Source organism: Gorilla gorilla, chromosome 7 (assembly GCF_029281585.2).
Source record: "Gorilla gorilla gorilla isolate KB3781 chromosome 7, NHGRI_mGorGor1-v2.1_pri, whole genome shotgun sequence".
In the NCBI taxonomy this organism is placed as follows: domain Eukaryota; kingdom Metazoa; phylum Chordata; class Mammalia; order Primates; family Hominidae; genus Gorilla; species Gorilla gorilla.
Genome location: NC_073231.2, coordinates 62,127,454 through 62,150,960, shown reverse-complemented (window position 1 = coordinate 62,150,960; position 23,507 = coordinate 62,127,454). Strand labels below are relative to the sequence as shown.

Here is a 23,507-nt window from a genome sequence, read left to right as displayed (position 1 = left end):
CAGCAGCATCAGGTCAGTTCCCCTCTTGGACAGAGCTCCCTGCTCCAGAGAAGGAACAGGCTGCCATCTTTGCTGTTCTGCAGCCTCTACTGATGATACCTCCAGGGAAGGGAGGGACCCAGGAGAATAGGGTTTGGAGTGGATCCCCAGCAAAACTGCAGCAGCTCTATGGAAGATGGGCCTGACTGCTAAACGAAAAACAAACAGAAAACAACAACAACAACATCACCAAAAAAGAGACCAAAAAACCCCATCCAAAGGTCAGCAGCCGCAAAGATCAAAGGTAGATGAACCTAGGATGATGAGAAAGAATCAATCAAAAATGCTGAAAACTAAAAAATACAGAGTGCCTATTCTCCAAATGATCACAACATGTCTCCAACAAGGGCACAGACCTGGGCTGAGGCTGAGATGAATGAATTGACAGAAGTAGGCTTCAGAAGATGGGTAATAATGAACTTTGCTGAGCTAAAGGAGTATGCTCTAACTCACTGCAAGGAAGCTAAGAACCATGATAAAACATTACAAAAGCTGTTAACCAGAATAATCAGTTTAGAGAGGAACGTAAATGACCTGATGGAGCTGAAAAACGCAACATAAGAACTTCACAATGCACACAAGTAGTTCAATAGCTGAATAAACCAAGCAGAAGAAAGAATATCAGAGCTTAAAGACTGTCTTGCTGAAATAAGGCAGACAGACAAGATTAGAAAAAAAAGAATAAAAAGGAATGAACAAAACCTCCAAGAACTATGGAATTATGTTAAAAGACAAAACCTATGACTGACAGGGGTACCTGAAAGAGACAGGGAGAATGGAATCAAGTTGGAAAACACACTTTAGGATATCATCCAGGAGAACTTCCCCAACATAGCAAGACAGGCAAACATTCAAATTCAGGAAATCCAGAGAACCCTAGTAAGATACTCCATGAGAAGATCACCCCCAAGGCACATAATCATCATATTATCTAAGCACGAAATGGAGAAAAAAATGTTAAGGGCAGACAGAGAGAAAGCCGGGTCACCTACAAAGGGAAGCCCATCAGACTAACAGCGGACCTCTTAGTGGAAACCCTACAAGCCAGAAGAGATTGTGGGCCAGTATGCGACATTCTTAAAGAAAAAATTTCCAACCTAGAATTTCATATTCTGCTAAACTAAGCTTCATAAGATAACCGTGATAACAACAAAATCCAAACCCAGCTTACCTATTGACTAGATGGACATAACTGTTTGCACTAACAGAAGACTGAAACTGGTAAAATTGTGATTAAATGAATTAGATATATTTTTCTTATATTTGGTTACTTTAAAAGATAGTTTATGTCTCAAACAAAAATAAAAACAATGTATTGGAGGTCTATAACATAAATAGAATTAAAATATCTAATAACAATGGCACAAAGGATAGGGTAGAAGGAAATAAAAGTATACTATTGTAAAGTTTTTATATTATACAGGAAGTGATATATCATTATTTGAAAGTAGATAGTGATAAGTTAAAGTTGTATATTGTAATCTTCAGAGGAACCACTAAAAATATAAAATGAAGTATAGCAAATAACGTGATGTAGATAAAGTGAAATCATAACATTATTTCAATCCAAAATTAAACAGAAAAGAGGATAAGAGGAAAAAAATCAAATGTTATAAAAACAGCAGTATGGTAGCTTTAAACTAAACCATATCAATAATTTTCTTATATATAAATGGTCTAAACACTCCGATTAAAAGGCAGAGACTGAGATTAGATTTTAAAAGCAAGAATGAATAATACACTATCCACAAGAAACTGTCTTTAAATATGAAAACACAATCTAAAGGATGAAAAGGTATATGCCACATAAACATTAATGAAAAGAAAGTTGTAATGGTTATATTACTATCAAACACAGTAATTTCAGAACAAGAAATAGTGTCTTGCATAAAGAGGGACTTTGCATAATGATAAAGGGGTTAAAAATACATAACAATTCTGAATATCTATACACTGATAATAGAACTTCAAAATAAGTAGAGTGAAAGCTGATCAAACTAAAAGAAGAAATAGATAAGTCCAAAATGACACAAAATTTCAACACTTCTTTTTCAGTAAATTAGAAGAAGAGAGAAAATTAAATGCAAAGTAAGCAGAAATAAGGAAGGAAATAGTAAAAATAAGAGTAGAAAATAGAACAATAGAGAAAAATCAATGACATCAAAAGCTGGTTCTCTGCAGAAAAAAAATGACTAACCTTTAGTTTGAATTATCAGAAAACAAAGAGTAGAGAGAATCATCAACATCAGAAATGAAAGAGGAGAAATAACTACTGATCCTACAGACATTAACAAGACAGTAGAAAATATAAAGAACAGCTTGGTGCCAATTTTAATACAGAGTCTGACACTGTTTTTTGATACTTGACTGCTAACAACTTTTAAAGCTCAGTTCCTCCCTTCCACTCCACATCTGGGCAAGCTGGCAAAAAAAAAAAAAAAAGGCCAGAGTGTTTTCTACTTTGGCATCAGCAGGAGATTCAACACATAAGCACCACCCACACGTGGAAACCTTCACACAGGCCTCACCCCTACCTACCACAAGTGCCCCAAGCCAGTCACCTCTCCTCGTTCTCTCAAGTTATTTCGAACCTGCTTAGGAGACTCGCTCTCCACAGAAAGTCTCATTATGTGAATAATAACCTTTTCATACCCATTTGGGGTGTTTGTGTGTCTCTGTGTGTGTGTATATGCAAACATTAGCCTCTGAAGGGTGTCTACAACACCAGTAATTCTGAGATCTGATAAAAGGAAAAATGTGTTAGAGGACATAAATTTTTAATGCCCAATTAAGAGAAAATAATCTAGAGATCTTTGTATCCATTAAAGAAACTGAGTTTGTTGTTAAAAAGTTTGCACACACATATACACAATTCCCAAATCCAGATGGCTTCAATGGTGAACCTATCAACCACTTAAGAACTGATACTGCTACTATCACTAATACAATTTCTATACAAATGTTTCCAGAAAATAAAAGAGAAGGGAACACTTATTAACTTATTTTATTAGTACAGTATTACTATGATTAAAAAACACACAGAAGAGACAACATAAGAACTTATAGACTGACATCCCTTAGGAAGATAGAAACAAATATTCTTAACATATTTTGACAAATAAAATCCAGCAATATTTAACAAGGCAACTAAGAGTTAACTTGGGAATAAAAGGTTACTTCAAGATGTGAAAACCAATATATACCTCATAATAAAATTCTAAAGAGGAAAACTATGATAATCTCACTAAAGAGAAGGCATTTGACAAAATTCAACATCTATTCATGATAAAAACTTAGCAAACTAGGAATAGCACATCCTCAACCTAATAAAGGTAGTTATAGAAACCCTACAATTAACATCATTCTTAATAGTGAAACTTAGAAAACATTATTTGTAACGGCACCAAAAGTAAAATAGTTAAAAATAAATGTGACAAATGCTTTATAATTCATTTTATAAAATATGTTTAATAAAACACATTTAATTACTTTTATTTTTAACTTTCTGGGGTGAAGTTTTCTATTTCTGGATAAAATATTATACATGTATATGCATTTATCAAACTCATCAAATTGTGCACTTAAGATGTGTATATCATCTTAGGTAAATTTTATGTTAAAAAAAACCCTCCCATAAACAAAAATTAAACTCTAGTGATTAAGTTTGCTTTATATGCTGGTACTGTTAGCAATTTGCAAACTACTTTCTGTTTATTATAAGAATGAGTAAATGGATGACTATATTGAGAATGATGAAAGTTAAGTTTCTCACTGCTGAATAAAGGAGTTACAAATATAGAAAGACAAAGACTAGAATTTATCCTCTGGTGTTTTATCGTAATGGAATTGGATTTATCAGTATGAACCTGTATTTCTTTCTTTTTTTTTTTTTTTTTTTTTTTGTTGAGATGGAGTCTCGCTCTGTCGCCCAGGCTGGAGTGCAGTCGCGCGATCTCGGTTCACTGCAAGCTCCGTCTCCCGGGTTCATGCCATTCTCCTGCCTCAGCCTCCCAAGTAGCTGGGACTACAGGCGCCCGCTACCACGCCCGGCTAATTTTTTTTTTTTTAGTAGAGATGGGGTTTCACCATGTTAGCCAGGATGGTCTCGATCTCCTGACCTCGTGATCCACCACCTTGGCCTCCCAAAGTCCTGGGATTACAGGCGTGAGCCACCACGCCTGGGCGAACCTGTATTTCTAACTCTGTGTAAAACTTTGTCATTGTCTCTTCCTTCTTGTCCTTTTTCTCCTTGTCTTCGTTTCTCCTTATCCTTCTTCCTGTCTGTGCAGATGCATGTATGGGTGCATACACACACACCCACACACACAACCCAACACATATGCATATTTCCTACCTCTGTCGGCTCAGAAGGCGTATAAACCATTGGAACACCAAAGCAATGAGTACATCTGGCACCTATATCTTGGTTTGTAAATACCATTGCCCAGTTAAAGAAGCTAACTTAAGTTAAAGAAGCTCAACCTTCTTGGAGGAAAGTCTGAATCCAGAACTGGCAGGGAAACTACAAGATAAGACTGGAAAACTTTGCGTCAGAAAATAAGCACAATGGTCAGTTTTATGTGACAAATGGACTAGGCTCTCTAGCCCAGATTACTCAATCAAACACTTACCTAGGTGTTGCAGTGAAGGTACTGTGTAAAACACAATTAGTTGACTTTAATAAAGGAGGCATCCTGGAAAATCCTATTAGTTAAAATGCCTTATGAGCAAAACTAAATTCTAAGATTCCCTGAAAAGGAAGAAATTCGTCTATAGACTACAGCTTCAGATTCTGCAAGAGAGTTCCCAGCCTGCCAGAGTGCCCGCAGTTTCCAATTTACTTAGGCAGCTCCAAATAGTGTAAGTCAATTCTTTGCAATACATTTCTTTCTATTTCTCTCTCTCTCTCTCTGTCTCTCTCTCTCTCTCTCTCTCCCTCTCTCTCCCCCCTCTCTCTCTCGCCTACTGTTCTTTTTCCTCTGGTGGAACCCCAGCTGATGCAGTAAGGGAGAACAAAATAACAACAACTAATCAAAAAGACATAGCAGCTAGCTTGAAGAGGCATCTACATATCCAATATGAGAATTTGGGGCATCAAAATATGCAATGAATGATAACTTATTGAATAAAGTAAGGATCTATGTGTCTGTACTAACATAAATAAATGAGTAAAGAAATGAGCAAATAAGTGGAAGATAGAAAAATTCTTCCTTAAAGTAGAATATGAACTAACAAATGTAGAGGGAATGGTGTAGTTTAAAAAATCATCGATGGATGCTAAAACTCAATAAAGGTCATGAGAAACAAGATATTTACAGAGGCACCAAGTACCCCCTCACAGAATATTAATAACAGAGAAAAATGGTAGCTTTACAGTGGAGGATCATGGACCACATCATCTCAATTAAGGAATCAAAGTTAACATCATCGATATTGGTACAAACCAGATCCATATGCCTCCTGATACTGTGTGTTGAAAGGGACTCAGTGTCACTTCAGTGTGCCTGACACACCGCATACCTGACAATACACATAACAAGATTCTAATCATGAGGAAATAGCCATGTCCAAAATGAGGAACATTCTATAAAATAAATACCCATTCTCCTTCAAACTGGCAATGTTCATAAAGATTCTTTTAAGTTCGGGGAGTGTTTTGGGTTAAAGGATGCTAAATGAGCCTGGCAGCAAAGTATAATTGTAATACTGGATTCAATTCAGCATGAAAAAATAAAATTAGCTATAAAGCACCACACTGGGATAACTGGCAAAATTTCTCTGTGACTTGACTAATGGTAATGTGTCTATGTTAAATTTCCCAATTTTGAAAACTGTACTGTGGTTATGTAAGATAATGTCCTTGTTCTTAAGAAATACACTGAAGTGTTTAGCAATAAAAGGGCCCAATGTCTCTACATTACTCTCAAGAGGTTCAGAAAATATGTGTACATAAATATTTAGTAAGAGAATAATAAATCAATGGGACAAAATATAAACAATTGGTGAATCTGAGTAAAGGGATAAGTGATTTCCTAACACGATTTTTGCAACATGTCTGAAAGTTTAAAACTATTGCTAAATTAAAAGTTACAAAAAAAAAAGTGTAAAAAAAAAATCTATGGTGCCAAGATTACATTTTGTGGTAATAACCATATGGATATAAAGAAAATAGGAGGACTTAGGTTTTATTTCCCTTGAAAAACAATGAGTAGATAAAATTAAAGGTCAACAACTAAGACAAATCCGATTTTTGCATTCTGCTTCATTGCCATAGAAAGTAAACAAGAACAAAAGATCAGAATTTTGTTTCCTGACTGTAAAACTTCGTCACTTGTCTTTTTTCTGATTTGCTTTCCAGTCTCTCACGTCTGGAATTCTCGAAATCGCTGGTTCCAACTGGATCACTCTCCACAAATGGCCTCAGCATTAAAGAATGATCTCTTTTTATAAACTTCAACAGAAGGTAATCAAATACAGTATTTATCATAGCAAAATAGTGGGAACATGGGAAAATGCCTTTCCAGCCGGTTCTCATGTTTTCCTGAGAGGCTTTAGATATTGCAGCCTAAATAATTTTAGAAAAAATTCTCAGCTCAAATTAGTAAGTAGATGGCTGAAAGCTTATTTTATTTGCAAGGAGACACTATAATTGGACTTTGAGAAAGGGAAAAAAAAGGCATGATTATATTGCTGTGGTGTTGAATTGCAGAGAAGAGGGATGGACTTAAATTTATAATGTGGGTTGAACTTTTCCCATTTGTAGAGACCTCTATTGTGGAAATAAAAACGTTGTATGTAGTTTTTGTTTACTTCTCTCACCAATTCTGGGTTCTCCAATCCCAAATAATTTTTTTCCCAAAGCTGTAATTACTGAGATTACAAATAATTCGAAGCATTGCAGCTGGTCCTGATCCTGGCATAATTCCAACACATAATCACCTGTCGTGTGCACTAATTCCTGCCATGATTAAGCCCCTTTATTCGCAGTAGGGTTTGACAGCTCTATTGTTTAAAATGTCACCCATTAATAGAACAGGCATGGGCTTGTCTGTACTTGAACTAGTTTCCTTGCATATTTCCTATGTCAGCCTCAGTTAAGCTGTTGTACTGTGTATGTGATGAGTGATCACTTTTCCTGAAGCCTGATATTGTCAATAAAAGACTAATGATATGTGAGACCACAGCTTAGTTCGATATAAACATAGATTCAAACAAAGCCTTCTAGAAAACATTGGAAAGAGAATTTAATGGGCTCCACACTAGAGGAGTAGACACAGAATTGTTTTGGTGTCTTTTAAGACAAAAGGGCCACACTTACACATGACGATAATACCGTTTTTCCTTGTTGTGGGAAAACAAGCTTCTGACTGAACCTGAAAATTTACCATTTGAAAATGTCTCTACAATATGTTTTTAATATATTACTTTCAATGAAGGTAATCTTTTCAAAATCTTTTTGTTATTTTTCTAAAACTCAACTCTAAATGCTAATTAAATGTGACAAATCTTATCAAACTGCTTACAGGGATACAGAGCCTACTTCAAGTAAAAGAACAAGAAAGCAAATACCTTCTATAGGTGACCTTGAAAATGGTAAATTACAACCACTGATTTTGTTGTTCGAAATGAAAATTTTGTGCGATCCTAAAAAGCTCCATTGAGAAAAATTGGCACAGTCCTAAACTGACCCAAATGGAGATGCCAGAAGGAATAAGGAAGGCTTTGTGTTAATGCTTAAGTTCCATCTCCCGACTATATCTTATTCAAATTCATGCATGCTTTGCTAATATCTTTCACCTGCTACTGTTAGCATTTGTGGTTGCAGCTAGATTTCTACAGTTCTTAATCAAATAGCAGCCTCCTTCTGTTTCTGTAACCCACAAAGACCATGTGATCACGTCTGCAGTCATTTCCATTGTCTACTGTTTGCCTAAAGTTTGATCACAGACCACAGCAAGTTACAGTGATTGTGCAGAGAGTTGTCTGAGAAGAATGTCTTTCTCAGATCTATTTGGTCCACCAGCTGCAAAGGTCAATGATAGATAGATAGTATCAGAACTCCCAACTCCTACATTTTCAGCCTGTACCCAGAAGGAGGGCCCTTCTGATTCCTGACTCAAGACCTTCACTCACTTGCATTATTTTATCACCAAGTCCTAGCACTTCCCTTACACATATTGAAGATTTTATTCCTAATGGATCAAGGAGCTTGAAAGGCCAATCAAAAAGCTATCATCTCAGCCAATAAGAGGTAAAGGATACATGTTTTTTTTTTTAAAAATAAAAAACTTTTGTCTTTGGGTCAGCCTCTCACTGACCTATAGGAAAAAACAGAGAGTCTTTAGGAGGTATAAACAGAAAAGAATTGATACTTTGGGAAAAAGATTTTAAGAGTGGAGGATTCTAAATATAGTTTCAGAATTCTGCCTTTCTATCAGCACAATATAAAGTCATTTGACATGTTGTTTGTGCTTTCATTCCAAGAAGCACATAGATGAATGGGCGTGGAGAGAGCCAGGCATCAAGCCAATGCATTGTGTAGGGGCTCTGTCCTGGGCAAATTTTCCCTTTCCCTCCTCCTCCTTCCCTAAATCCCAACATGCTGCCAACAAACAACTCTAGCCAGGACAGATAAATTTCACCACTTGTAAAATTAGGCAAATATGTAGATAGCAGAGCAAATTGTTACTTAGACTGTGCCATGTTTCTAAAAATAAAAACAGTAACAATTACCCTTGAAACTGCTTGTTAAAATGTCTAAAACTCTTTCAAAAATAATAGTTAGAAATGCTATTGAATCATCAATTATTTTCTTAATGCCACCTGTTAATTGCCATAAATCCTCCCCTGTGGACATAGTTATTCAGCCTGTTACAGATGTAATTCACCTTTACATAATTTCTGAAAAAATACATGCAAATCGAATTTTGTAAATTGTATAACATTTTAAACATGTGTGGAAAGTTTTCTATCTGAAAAAAAAGCCCAGAGTCCATTTGAAAGGGAGTGCAAGAATTTAATATTATAAATGAAAATTGACTACAATAAAAAAAATTATCCTACTTTATTGGCTCAGTATTTTTAATATCCCTACTCTTTAGAATTTCTTAAAGCTAGTAACATCCATACAGAATAGCATAAGCTTAAGAGGTTGCATGTATATATTACATACATGTATAATGGTTGCTTATTAGAATCTCATAATAAAGTACACCAATATTTTCCATGTCAGGTCATTATTTCCCCATGGAGAGCAACTAAATATGCCATGTATGACTATTAGAAAAGTGTTACAGCTTTAGGCAGTATAAATATCTTCAAAAGCATGGGATCTGGAGTTAGGCAAAGATATGTTTGATTCCCATCGCTTTCAGTAGCCTTGGGAAAGTTGTTTATACATTCTAAGACTCAGTTTCCTCAACTGCTGCATGGGGAATAACAGTAGTTCTATCTTCAGAAATTCATGGCATATAAAAACACTTTGCATAGGGCAAATTGATCAAGACTGCAATGATACCATGTCAGTCACTTCTGGCTGAGAGAATGCTGTGTAACAACTTCCAAATCTCAGGGACTTGCAAAAACAAAGGGCATTTGTTGCTCAAGTTCCATGTCAGGAGCTGGTTGGCTGCAACTGTGTGGTTCTGAGGCTGTACTGCAGGGAGCAGGTGGAGAATGAGGCTGCACTGTCTGATGATTCCTGGAGTCAGGCTGGAGCAATGGCCCCTGCTTGATATATGTTGTCCTTATGAGGGAGGGGAGAAATGCAAGAATAGTGGTAGAAATGCATACTGCTTCTTGAAGATTCTGCTCAAACTGCCACCCCATCATTTCTGACATAACATTTGACCTACACGAATCATATGGCTAAGCTCAAAGTCAATGGAGCAGGGATGTGCATTCCCTATCAGAGAGAAGGCAAGTCATATGGTGAAGTGTATAAATAAATATTTTGTTCAAAGGAAGGAGTGAAGAATAGTGACAATAATACAATTGAATACATACACCAAGGAACTAAAACAGCAATAAAAGAGGGGAATTTGCTAAAAAGACCACATTGGGGCATCCCATATGATCAAAGAAAAGGGCAGGGCATACAATCAAACTGAATCATAGACAGGGCAAACACATATATGGACTTCAAGAACAAGGGGAAACAGAGTTTTGACACAGCTACAACTCTGTATCTCTCTTATACCTACTGGTGTTGGCTTCATTTATTTTCCCCGCCAAAGAAGATTGGATTCCATCATGAGACAGAAAACATGGCAGCCTTTGGTTTCCAAGTCTCACATTCTGCAGCTCTCCCCACTGGGGAGCACTTCCCTCCCTTTACCAGTGCTGGTTACAAAATTCCTGGAGAAGAATATTGTTTGAATCAGATGTCTGGGCTGGGTCCAACCTGAATCAGATGTCCCATCAACTACTGAGCTGAGCTGGGGTCATTTTCCACAGGAGCCCATGATGGAAAGGACTGGTCTGGGAACAAAACAAGTGGCCAGCACATTAGGACATAGTACATGTATGTGTTCAAGGGTTAGAAATTATTTCTAGAGCTGGTAGTATTTTGCTTTATACATTTTACATATGTTTTTTACGTAGCACAACAGCTCTATAGGGAACATTTCAGTGATACAAGTTTAAATTTCCATATATAATTTTGATTGGCCTTTGGAGCCTGAAATGACTAATTAAGAAGCAGCCTGGCTTCATGGAAAGAATACCCAATGGACAGATGGGAGGAGATTTTAGTAAACAGTGCTGGCTCTGCTCTAACTTGCTGGGTTACTATAAGTACGTTGCTTGAACTTGCTAGTCTCTTACTTCCTCTAGCATGAAGTCCAAATTAGCTAGCCCCGCCATATTCTTGCATCCACTGTCTTTACAGACTTATTGTCTTCTCTCTTCACCTACCTCCCCCATCTCAAGTCTTACATTCCAGCCTCAACTGTACCTCTTTTTTTTTAATACCTGGCTTCATTCTAAAAGGAGGCAGTAGAAGGCTAAACAGGGACTTGCTTCTGCGGAAAATCAGGTCAGGATCCAAGTCTGTGCTTGCAGCTGTTTCTCTGTCCAGCTACTTGACCTTGGGCTTGGCTTTGGACCCTTAGTGTCCAGGTTGCTGTCTGAGCCTTCAGCTCCTTTCAACCACTCTGGTGCTTCTTGTGTTTCTCAGTCTCCTCTCTGTCCTATAGTCATGCTTGAAGGTAGGTGGGAAAGAGAGAGGGGGAGGTTTCTAAACTGAAACACATATTGAACCTAAGCAGAGTGGCAGTTAAAAGTGAAGGCTTGGCTGGCATGGTGGCTCACACCTGCAATTCCGGCACTTTCAGAGGCAGAAGTGGGAGAATCATTTGAGCCTAGGAGTTCAAGACCAGCCTGGACAACATGGTGAAACTCCATCTCATATATATATATATATATATAAATGGCCAGGCATGGTGGCATGCACCTGTGGTCCCAGCAAGTCAGGAGACTGAGGCAGGAGGATCGCTTGAGCCCAGGAGGTAGAGGCTGCGCCAAGCCGTGATTTCACCACTGCACTCCATCCTGGGCAAGAGAGCACAACCTGTCTCAAAAAAAAAAAAAAAAATAGAGTGAAGGCTTGGAAGAAGACTGCCTGGTTTCAAGTCTTGGCATAACCAGTTACCATCTATATGGACTGGTTCAAGTTATTTACCAGACTGTCAATGTCTTCATCTATAAATGGGAATAATGGTTTGTGTGAAGGTTAAATGAGTTAATACAAAGTGCTAGACCAGTGCTTAGTAACAGCAAATGCTCAGTAAATGTTAAAACTATTTTTAATTGGTCTAGGTTGATGTATAGTGGAAGTGTGTCTATATAAATTACGTATAGTATATATACATTATGTATGTACATACAAAAAACAATCATACACAGGCACACATACAAGAAAGAATTGTCCTTATTTCACAAAGGAGAAGGATCACAGTAAGATTACTTTGTGCTTGTATTACTACAGAATTTCCTGGGCCACATTTCATCTTTCCAGCAGCAAACAGGACCTGGAAGGCAATGTATAGATGGTTGTTCTGCCCTTGTTAGAGATGGCTTCTCTATAGTCCTCCAGTGGGGACCTTCTGGGTTCATCTTGAAGTGTGTATAGCAATGCCATTCTTTTGGTTGTGCAGTGACCTGAGGAGAATTTGTGAGTCTACAAAACCGCTGTCTAATTTACCCAGGTGCATCATGGTGAGGAGACCAGAAGAAGAGCACTGGAGTTTCACCCTCTCCTTCACAACCTTCATGCTCACCTTCAGACGAACTAGCTTACAGCTGCCACAGAATTTTCAAATGACTATTTGACTCCACTGAAGTAATTTTGAAATGATTATTTTTAACTAAGTACATAAGCAGTAGGTAAACATGGGGAAATTTCTGAGGTTGTTATAGGAAGTGAGTGTTTTAAATTCCTGACTTTTCATTACTTAGACAAAGCTCTATTTCAATGGCATTCTCTAAGAAAAAAATAGTTTTTCAGTGGCAAAGACCACATATTAAATCAATTTCTGAAGCCCTGAATCTTCATATTACTTGATGACAATGTCAGTGGTCATTCTAGATTATTCACATACTTTATATCTCAGATACTGAAATACAGAAATTGCCATAAATAAGACAGAATACAGAGGACAGCAGTGTACCATTATGCTATGTATACAGACTTCAGAATAATTCCAAAATAGGTATAAAATCTGGAGCCAAGTCTTAAAATTATCTTTACTTACTTTTGGCACATGACATGTTCTTCCTATTTTGACTATTTCTTAACATTTTTGGAAATTTTTAGGATACTTCAGATAGAATGGTACAATGAATGTCTGTAAGCCATACCATGGTAAGCTAAACATATGGACATTTTTTTACTCAATCATAATGCAGATACTCTCTCATCTCCTATTAAATTTTCTATAACAAAATTCACCCTTTTTGGTGTACAGTTCTATGAGTTTTCACAAATGCATAAATTTTTGTAACCACCACCATAAGACAGTTACACCATTATATGAAAAATTCATCTTACCACCCCATTGTGGTGAAACCTTCTCTCTAATTGCCACTGAGCTATTCTGCATCTCTATAATTTTGCCTTTGCAAACGTGTTGCATATTCTTGAGTGTGTTACATTGCTTGGGTCTACTGCAACTTATTTATCCACAGACCAGCTGAAGGACATTTAGACTGTTTCCAATTTGGGGGGATTATAAGTAAATCCTCACCTACAGATATTTATGTGAATATTTTCATTTATTTTGGGTTGATGCCTAAGAGTAGGATTGCTGAATCATAGTAAGTACATATTCCATTTCATAAGAAATGCCCAAACTATTTTCCAAAGCAGCTATACCATTTTTCATTCCCCCCAGAAATGTACTAGTTTTCCAGCTACTCTGCACATTCACCAGCATTTATATTGTCACTATTTATTATTGTAGGTATTTTTGTATGTGTGTAGTGCTACATCATTGTGGTTTTAATTTGCAAGTTACTGAGGATTAAATAATGTTGAGGATATTTTATGTGCTTATTTGCCTACCCTATATTTTCTTTGGTGAACTGTCTTTTTAAATCATTTGTTCATTATTTAATGGACTAGACTTTTTCATATTGAGGAGGTTTGAAAGTCCTTTATATATTCTGGATATACATGCTTTGTCAGATATGTGATTTAGATACATTTTCTCAGTCTGTAACCTGTTCCTTTCATTCTCTTAAGAGTGTCTTTCACAGAGCCAAGGACTTTAATTTGGATGATGTCCAGTTTACTAAGTTTTTCTTGTATGCATCCTGCTTTTGGTGTCATATCTAAGAACACTTTGTCTAATCCAAGGTCACAAAGATTTCTCCCTCTATTGTCTTCTGAAAGTTTTATAGTTTCACATTTTGCATTTAGGTCCATGATTCATTTTGAGTTAATTTTTGTGTAAGCTCCAAGATATAATTCTAGGTTACTTTTATGCCTATGGATGTTCAATTGTTTTGGCACAATTTGTTGGAAAATCTATTCTTTTTCCAGTGAAATGTCTTGGCACCCTTGTAAAAATCAATTAACCACATTTGTCTGGCTATATCTTTGGACTATTTATTGTGTTCTATTGCTCTATCTGTCTATCCTTTCACCAAACCATATTATTTTGATTACTATAGCTTTAGAGTAAGTCTTGAAATAGGGCAGCATGTGTCCTTTAACTTGATTGCTCTTTGTCAAAATTGTTTTGGTTATTCTAATACTTTTGGTTTTCTATATAAATTTTAGACTCAGCTGGTAAATATGTACAGGGAATCCTTCTGGGATTCTGACTGGACTTACATTGAATCAATAGATTATTTGGGGAAAAATTGACACGCTAACATTGTTTCAATACACAAACAGGTTATATCTCTTCATTTATTTAGATTTTCATCTATCTCTTTCATCAGTACTTTGCTGTTTTCAGCATATAAATACAGTATATATTTTGTTAGATTTATACCTAAATGTTTCATTTTTTGATATAATTGTAAATAATACTACTTTTTCAAATTTGATTTCCAGTTATTCCAGCTAATAGGTAGAAACATGATTGTTATTGTATAATAACCTTATATTCTGTGACCCACTAAACTCAATTATTTGTCCCAAGAGCTTTTTATAGATTCCATGGGATTTTCTTTGCAGACAATCATGTCTACATGATTGGACATTTAGATATCCAATCTAATGGATAAGTTTTATTTCTTCCTTCCCAATTTATATGCCTTTTAATTGTTTTCCTTGCTTTGTTTCAGTTGCTGAGACTTCCAGGATGATGTGAACAAGAGCCGTGGGAGAAAGCATCCTGGCCTTGCACCTGGTCTGATGAAGACAGCACTTGGTCATTCACCACCCCGCTCTGGAGAATGTTACTCTGGATAACAGGAAGTCATCCAAAAAGTTCTAGCTTGGCTTCTATCTGTGATGGTTCCAATTCAAAGTCTTTGCTATGCTGTTTGGGTCTTCCCAGCATATGCACCATATAAAAGGTTAGTCTGGGACTTGGCAGTGGTTTCTATGGAGTTCAGTTCTTGAACTTGTTGCTATGTGTCTTTGGTCCAATCCACACATACATTGCTCAGGGGTAACTCTGGAACTTATGCCAGTTTATACACAGAATTAGGCGATGCTTTTCTCCAGCAGTCTGCAATCTGGGATTTCTCCTACTATCTCTGACCGCGCCCCCCACTCTCTTTCTCATTCCTCCTGCTGGAAGGATGGAGTTCTCAGAGTTTAGCCTCTAGCACTGACATGCAGTTCTACACAACCGAAGCCATCCTTGTGTCATTATTCAAGTTTTGGCCTTTGTCCCTAATCTACTCAACGTCTGTGATCTACACATATCCACAGTCAATATGCTCTGTTACCCCTGCTGGATGCCGAAAACCATGGATATGCCTACAACCTATGTCTACTGTGTTTTTCCTATACATACGTAACTATGATAAAGTTTAATTTGTCATAGGCTCAGTAAAAGACTAACAATAGCTAATAATTAATAGAACAATTATAACAATTATGCTGTAATAAAAGTTTTGTTAATGTGATCTCTTTCTCCGCTTTCAATGGAGTCATCTTGTTCTTTTAAGATTTGAGGCTGGGCATTGACTTCTCTGTGTGTAAAAAAGTCCTACATAGTATCTTCTTCCAATAAAAGGCTGTTTCATCTACATAGAAAATATGCTTTTTAGTGTAGCCACCTTCATCACTTCTCTTAGTTAGATCTTCTAGATAACTTTCTGTAGCTTCTCCATCAACACTTGCCACTTCACCTTACACTTCATGTTATGAAGACAGCTTCCATCCTTAAACCTCATGAACCAACCTCTGCTAGTTTTAAATTTTTTTCAGAACCTTTTAAACTTCTCTCAGTCTTCATATAATTGAAGAGAGATAGGGCCTTGTTCTGGATTAGGCTTTGACTTAAGGGAAGGTTGTGGTCAGTTTGATATTCTATTCAGACCACAAAAACTTCCTTCATGTCAGCAATAAAGGTGTTTCACTTTCTTATCATTTGTGTTTTCACTGAACTAGGAATTTTAATTTCCATCAAAAACTTTTCCAGGGCTGAGTGTGATGGCTCACACCTGTAATCCCAGCAATTTGGGAGGTTGAGGTGGGAGGATCACTTGAGGTCAGGAGTCTGAAACCAGCCTGGGCAACACAGCAAGACCTTGACTCTACAAAAAAGTTTTTAAAAAATCATCTGGGTGTGCTGGCATGTGCCTGTAGTCCCAGCTACTTGAGAGGCTGAGTCAGGAGGATTGTTTGAGTCCAGAAGTTCGAGGCTGCAGTGAGCTATGATCATACCACTGTACTTCGGCGTGGGCAACAAAGTGAAACTGCCTCAAGCAACAAAACAAAACAAAGGAACTTTTCCTTTGCATTCCCAACTTGGCTAACTAACATATCACATACAGAGAAAGAAGGATTATTAACAGCCACCTTCTTATCAGAAACTGTAAGGACAGAAAAAGGGAGAACAATCTTTTGGAAATGCTGAAAGAAAAAACTGTGGACCCAGAATTTTATATTCAATGTCAATATCTTTTAAGAATGAAGCCCCAGCCGGGCATGGTGGCTCACGCCTGTAATCCCAGCACTTAGAGAGGCCGAGACGGGCAGATCACCTGAGGTCAGGAGTTCAAGACCAGCCTGGCCAGCATGGTGAAACCCTGTCTCTACTAAAAATACAAGAAAAATTAGCCAGGCTTGGTGGCACACACCTGCATTCCCAGCTCCTCAGGAGGCGGAAGCATGTGAATAACTTGAACCCGGGAGGTGGAGGTTGCGGTGAGCTGAGATGGTGCCCCTGCACTCCAGCCTGGGTGACAGAGTGAGACCCTGTCTCAAAAAAAAAAAAAAAAAATGTGAAGCCCGAGAACATCTGTACATTTATACTCTCTCAGACATTGTTGGGTAGCTTCATTTGGCACAAAAGGCTTAGCTTTTGGTCTATGTCAGCTTTTGACATGCCTTCCTCACTGAGCTTAATCATTTCTAGTTTTTGATATAAAGTGAGAGAAATGCAGCTCTTTCTTTTACTTGAACACTTAGAGGTCAGTGTCAAATAATTAATTAGCCTAGTTTAATATTCTTGTGTCTTTTGGAATGGAGAGGCCCGGGGAGAGGAAGAGAGATGGAGAAGTAGGAACACACACATCATTGACAGATAAGTTCACTGCCTTATATGGGATGGTTCATAGTGCCCCAAAACAATTACAATGGTAACATCAAAGATCACTGATTATATATCACCATAACAGAAATAATAATAGTGAAAATGTTTGAAAAATGTTTAGAATTACCAAAATCTGACACAGAGACGTGAAGTAAGCACACTGTGAAAAATGGCGCCAACAGACTTGCTCGATGAAGGGTTGCCACAAACCTCTGATTTGCAAAAAATACAGTATGTGAGAATTTCAATAAAGCAAAGTGCAACAAAATGAGATATGCCTGTGTTTTCTTAGTCTGTATGTTTATATAGTATTTATTAAATCTTATTTCTAACAGCTTTAAGAATGTTCCATTTTATTACAAATGATGAAATACAATTTTCTAAATATTAACTGTTTTGTTATCAGAAATAAAAGTTGTAGCATTTTATATACACGTTTCAGTTAGTACCAAGTTTTTTATTTTCTTAATTTTAATTTTTTAAACTTTTTTCTTTCCAACTTTTATTTTAGGTTAAGGGGGTACATATGCACGTTTGTTATATAGGAAAATTGTGTGTCATGAGGGTTTGGTGTACAGATTACTTCATTACCCAGGTAATAAGCATAGTACCCAATAGGTAGTTTTTTGATACTCACCTTCCTCCCACTTCCGATTTTTAAGAGATCAATTTGGAAACCCCATGTAATGTCTTTTTGTTGTTGTTTTTATAAATCTTTTGGCATTTTTAGGATTTTTTTAACTTTTATTTTAGACTCGGGGTACATATGCAGGTTTGTTATCTAGGTAATATTGTGTAATACTGAGGTTTGGTGTATGAATGATCCCATCACCCAGACACTGGGCATAGTACCCAACAGTTTTTCAACATTTCCTTTCCTCTCCCCTCCCCAGTAGTCCCAGTGTCTATTGTTGCCATCTTTTTGTCCAGGAATACCCAATGTCTAGCTCCCACTTATAAGTGTGAACATGTGGTATCTGGTTTTCTGTTCCTGTATTAATTTGCTCAGGATAATGGCCTCCAGCTATATCCATGGTGCTGCAAAGCACAATATTTTATTCTCTTTTATGGCTGTGTAGTATTTCATGGTGTACATGCACAACATTTTCTTTATCTAATCAACCGTTGATGAGCCGCTAGATTGATTGCATGTCTTTGCTGTTGTGAATAGTGCTGTAATGAACATGTGAGTGTATGTGTCTTTTTGGTAAAATGACTTGTTTTCTTTTGGCTATATACCCAGTAATGGGATTGCTGGGTTGAATGGCAGTTCTGTTTTAAGTCCTTTGAGAAACCTCCAAACTGCTTTCCATAGTGGCTGAACTAATTTACATTCTTACCAACAGTGTTTAAGTGTTTTCTTTCTCCACAGCCTTGCCAACATCTGTTGCTTTTTGACTTCAGAAGAAGTCAAACTATCTCTCTTCACAGACAATATGATTCTATACCTTGAAACCACTAAACACTTTGCCAAAAGGCTACTGCAACTGATAAACAACTTCAGTAAACTTTCAGGATACAAAAAATCAGTAGCATTTCTATACATCAACAGCATTCAAGCTGACAACCAAATCAAGAATACAACCCATTTATAATAGCCACAAAAAAATCTGTAGGAATGCATCTAACCAAGGAGGTGAAAGATCTCTAAAAGGAGAACTACAGCTAAAAGAAATCATAGATGACACAAACAAATGGAAAAACATTCCATGCTCATGGACTGGAATAATCAATATTATTAAAATGGCCATATTGCCCAAAACAATCTACAGATTTAATGCTATTCCTGTCAAACTATCATCACTTTTCACAGAATTGGAAAAAAACTATTATAAAATTCATTTGGAAACAAAAAAGAGCCTGAATAGCCAAGCAATGACGTTACTCTACTTCTAACTATAAGGCTACAATAACCAAAACGGCATGGTACTGGTCCAAAAACAGACACGTGGACCAATAGAACAGAATAGAGAACCAAGAAATAAAGCCTCACACTTATAGCCTCTAATCTTTGGGAAAATTGACAAAAACAAGCAATGGGAAAAGGGCTCCCTATTCAATACATAGTGCTGAGATAGCTGGCTAGCCATATGCAGGAGAATGAAACTGGACCCCTACTTTTCACCATATACAAAAATTAACTCAGAATGGATGACAGATTTAAATGTAAGACCTTAAACCAGGAGTGTCCAATCTTTTGTCTTCCATGGCCACATTGGAAGAAGAATTGTCTTGGGCTACACATAAAATACACTAACACTAATGACAGCTGATGAGCTAAAAAAAAAAAATGCAAAAAATCTCATAATGTTTTAAGAAAGTTTACAAATTTGTGTTGGGCCACATTCAAAGCCATGCTAGGCCACAGGCTGGACAAGCTTGCCTTAAACTATGACAATCCTAGAAGAAAATGTAGGAAACAGCATTCTGGACATTGGCCCTGGGAAACAATTTATGACTAAGTCCTCAAAAAAGCAATTTTAATAAAAACAAAAATTGACAAGTGGGACCTAATTAGAGAGCTTCTGCACAGCAAAACAAACAAACAAACAACAACAACAACAACAAAAACTATCACCAGAGTAAACAGACACCCTACAGAATGGGAGGAAATATTCACAAACTATGCCTCCAACAGAGATCTAATATCCAGAGTCTTTCAGGAACTTAAACACTTGAACAAGCAAAAAACAAATAACCTCATTAAAAATAAGCAAAAGACATGAACAGACACTTCTCAAAAGAATACATACAAGCAGCCAACAATCATGTATTAAATTTTAAGTAGGAAGAGACTACACCATAAACACAAATGTTCCTAAGTGAGAGTAAATCTTAACTGAACATTTCTTTTTACTTTCAAGCTGATTTACCCTCTACTTAGAATTTCAGTCTGCAACTGATTTTTGCAGTTGTTTGATTCAATTATGTGATTCTCCCCATTAATACATTTTTCATGTGATTTTTCAGTGCTGTCACTTTGATGTCCTCAATTCCAGGTCTGTGCATTCCTTTATCTTTCCTTTACTCACATATACCGTCCTATCTCTTCTCTTATTTTAGGTTGGTAGTCCTGAGTAGTGCATTTAGCCCTTCACCTATGACAATCCCAATAACAGAATGCCCCGTGGAATTGGAACATCATCATAAGGAGAGTTCCAAGACACCTCTCTATTATCTCTGAAACAATGTCTGGCCATGTGCTAGGCTACCCAGTGAAGTCTGAGAGAGTATAAGTGTGTATAAGTGTGTTGCTGCTCTGGAGCCTTCATTCTTAAAAAATATTGTTACTGGATATAGAATTATACATTGGCAGTTGTTTTCTTTCAGCGTTTTCAAAATATTATTCCCGTCTTTTCTGTCTTTCATGATTTCTGATAAGAAAGTGGCTGTTAATTATCATTGTTTCTTTGTATTTAATATGTTAGTTTTCAGTATTTACTTTTTATATTTGGCTGTCAACACTTTAATATGATGTGCCTTAGCTTTAGCTTGTTTGCGTTCATTGTGAGTACTGTTTGTGCAGCATCTAGTATTTAAACATTTTTATCTTTCACCAAATTTGGGAAATGTTCAGCTATTATTTCTTTAAAAAATATTGTTCTACCTCATTCTCTCATCTCCTTCTGATATTCCTATTATATGTATGTTTTCTTGTTTTATCCAGTCTAACAGGACACTGTTAATTTCCCAGAATCAGGTTTTTCACCTTGGACAATCTTTATTGCTCTATATTTGAGTTCACTTACTCTTTCTCTGTCCTATTTGACTATTAAGTTTTTCCACCGATTTTTTATCATAATTATAAATTTTAGTTCTATAACTTCCAGTTGTTTCCTATTTTATTGTTTTTAATTTTCTGCTGACATTTCCAACTTCTCTGCCAAGATTTCTATTCACTGAAATCATGTTCTGTTTTATTTCATTGACTATTGTTATAACAGCTGTCTTAATTTCTTTATCTGTCATTTCCAGCATCTGGTTCATCTCTAGCTTGAACACAATTAATGTTTTTTTCTCCTTAGAATATTTTCCATTTTCTTGGATCTTTACATGTTGGACAATTTTGGACAGAATGTTAGTATCATGGATGTTAACAGATCCTAGATACTGTTATTTTTATCTGATAGAGCATTTTTTTTTTCTTTTTGCAGGTAATATTCTTAGCTGGTCTTCAACTGAATATTGATTTTTGGACAGCAGTTCAGTTTCAGTTCAGATCTTTACCAGAGCTTCTTTGTGTCTTTTCCATGCCATATGCTTCTGGATTCAGTCAGTGATATGATGGACAGGACCAGGGATCCCCTCTCTGCCTCTTTCCCTTCTAATATTACCCCACTCTCTCTACAACATTTACAATTTTCTGGCTTCATTTTGATTTCTCAGACCAGAAAAATTAAGTTTTCCTAATGGACCACTGCCACTGCTGTCTGAGCCATGAAGACAACACTTAGCCCAGGCTAAAAGCAGTGGAGTTGAAAACTTACTTGTCCAGATCCATGTCTCTCCTCCTTCAAGCAAGCATGGACTCCCCCATTAGATCCTGTCATCTTCTCTTCAGTCTCCAGTACTATCATATGATTACGTGCAGTCTCACAGTTGTTGTGTGCAGGGTGAAGAAATCATCCAACAGGATCTTAGTCTATTATACCCGTAAGTGGAAGTCTCTGTTTAAGTCTATTTTTTAAATAATTTTGTACCAAGATAAAATACCTCTATTAATAGTGTCTTTAAAAATCACTTCTGTAATCCAAATACAACAGAAGAAAGGAAGTTTTTTAAAAGTGCTGTCTTTTTCACTTGCTGAAAGAAATCAGTAAAGATAACAAATCAATTAATAAAGACTTGGGTGGCGAAGCTTCTGTAGGTAATCCCTGCTTACACCTAAAAGTGGAGGCAGTAGAATAATTATAATAATAAAAGAGCAAATAGTTATTGAGTGCTTGCAATTAATCTGCAGAATGGCACAATGATTTCAGTACCGCTTTCATTCCTATTTTACAGCTGAGGAAATTCAGGAAGAGAAAGTTAAGTAACCTGACCAAGATCAGAGAGTGAAGAAGCCTGGGTACTTACAGGGAATCTAAGAACTGCCAGGGATGGAATCACATCCTCCGCGCTTAGCTTTGAAAGACTGTTAACATTGCAGCATGATGCCATGTCCAACAAGCAGAACAGCGGGGAAAATTAAGAGTAGCTTGTAAGGGTACCTGAGAGTAGGCTCACAGAGTGCCACCAACTGTCCCAGGGAGCACAGAAAGCAATCTAGGACCCACTGAAACCATCCCAGAGATGAGGTGCAGAAGTCACATGTGGAGGCCTGAGGTTGGGACAAGAAGGCCACAGACAGCAGAAACCTCACAAAGGGCATTGTGTGGGCACAGTCAGCACTGAGCCCTGGCACAAGGCTCAAACCATGCAGAAGGCACCAGCCACACCTCAAGGGACAACAAAGGATGCCCAGAAGAGGCAGGATTCAGAGCAGAGATCCCTTTTGCTACAACCACAAAGTGCTCCTAGGCTCAGATGCCTTCTGGGAGAGAAGGAGATCCTGAAGAGAAGAACCCTGAGAGACCAGAGGCAGCTCTGAAGGGAGATGGAGCTTTGAATTGACTAAATATTTTCAAGATTTTTTAAATTAAAAGTGATACACGGGATAGCAATTTCAAGGGTTTTCTTCCACCCATTTGTAGGTGACATGAGAATTTTAAAATAACATGAGGTCCTTTACAGAAAAAGTTTCACTTGATGATTTTTTTGCACCTGAGTCTGAGCACGTACATTTTGACCTTCCTCTCTCACACCAGTGAACGGGCAGTTGCAACACAATGTGTTAGGGTGCCCTTGGGGAATTGCCAAGTCTTCTGAGAAGATCTAAGCTGATAGTGGGAGGGTAGGCATCGACCTGGGAAGAGTGCTGGGAGAGAGGAGGGTTCCGTGAGCCTATCTCCAAGTCTCTCAGCTGACTGAAAGATAAAGAGGGAACGTGATGTGTCTGTAGAACTTCAAGGATACTGTTAGAACTGGAATTTTCAGTAAAAGGGGGAAAACAGAAATGAGGGTAGAAGGCAGCGGGAGGTGGGCCATGATGGAATGTGTGCTCAGTTCTAATTAAGTGAATTCAACATAATCCCCCATAAAAATACAATAGGATTGTTCTGGAACTAGAAAAGCTGGTTCTAAAATTAATAATGAAAACTATCAAGCATAAAAACCAGAACATTTCTAAAAAGCAAGAGTAATAAGGGA

At 37.1% G+C, this 23,507-nt stretch overlaps 1 long non-coding RNA gene across 1 annotated transcript; it reads left to right on the top strand.

The window, feature by feature from the left end:
- The first annotated feature begins 21,641 nt into the window (after nt 1-21,641).
- Nucleotides 21,642-22,915, top strand: LOC129524228 (uncharacterized). Its single transcript, XR_008667973.2, has 2 exons — nt 21,642-21,911; nt 22,263-22,915. It is a non-coding gene; the product is annotated as an uncharacterized lncRNA (long non-coding RNA).
- The last annotated feature ends 592 nt before the right edge of the window (nt 22,916-23,507 follow it).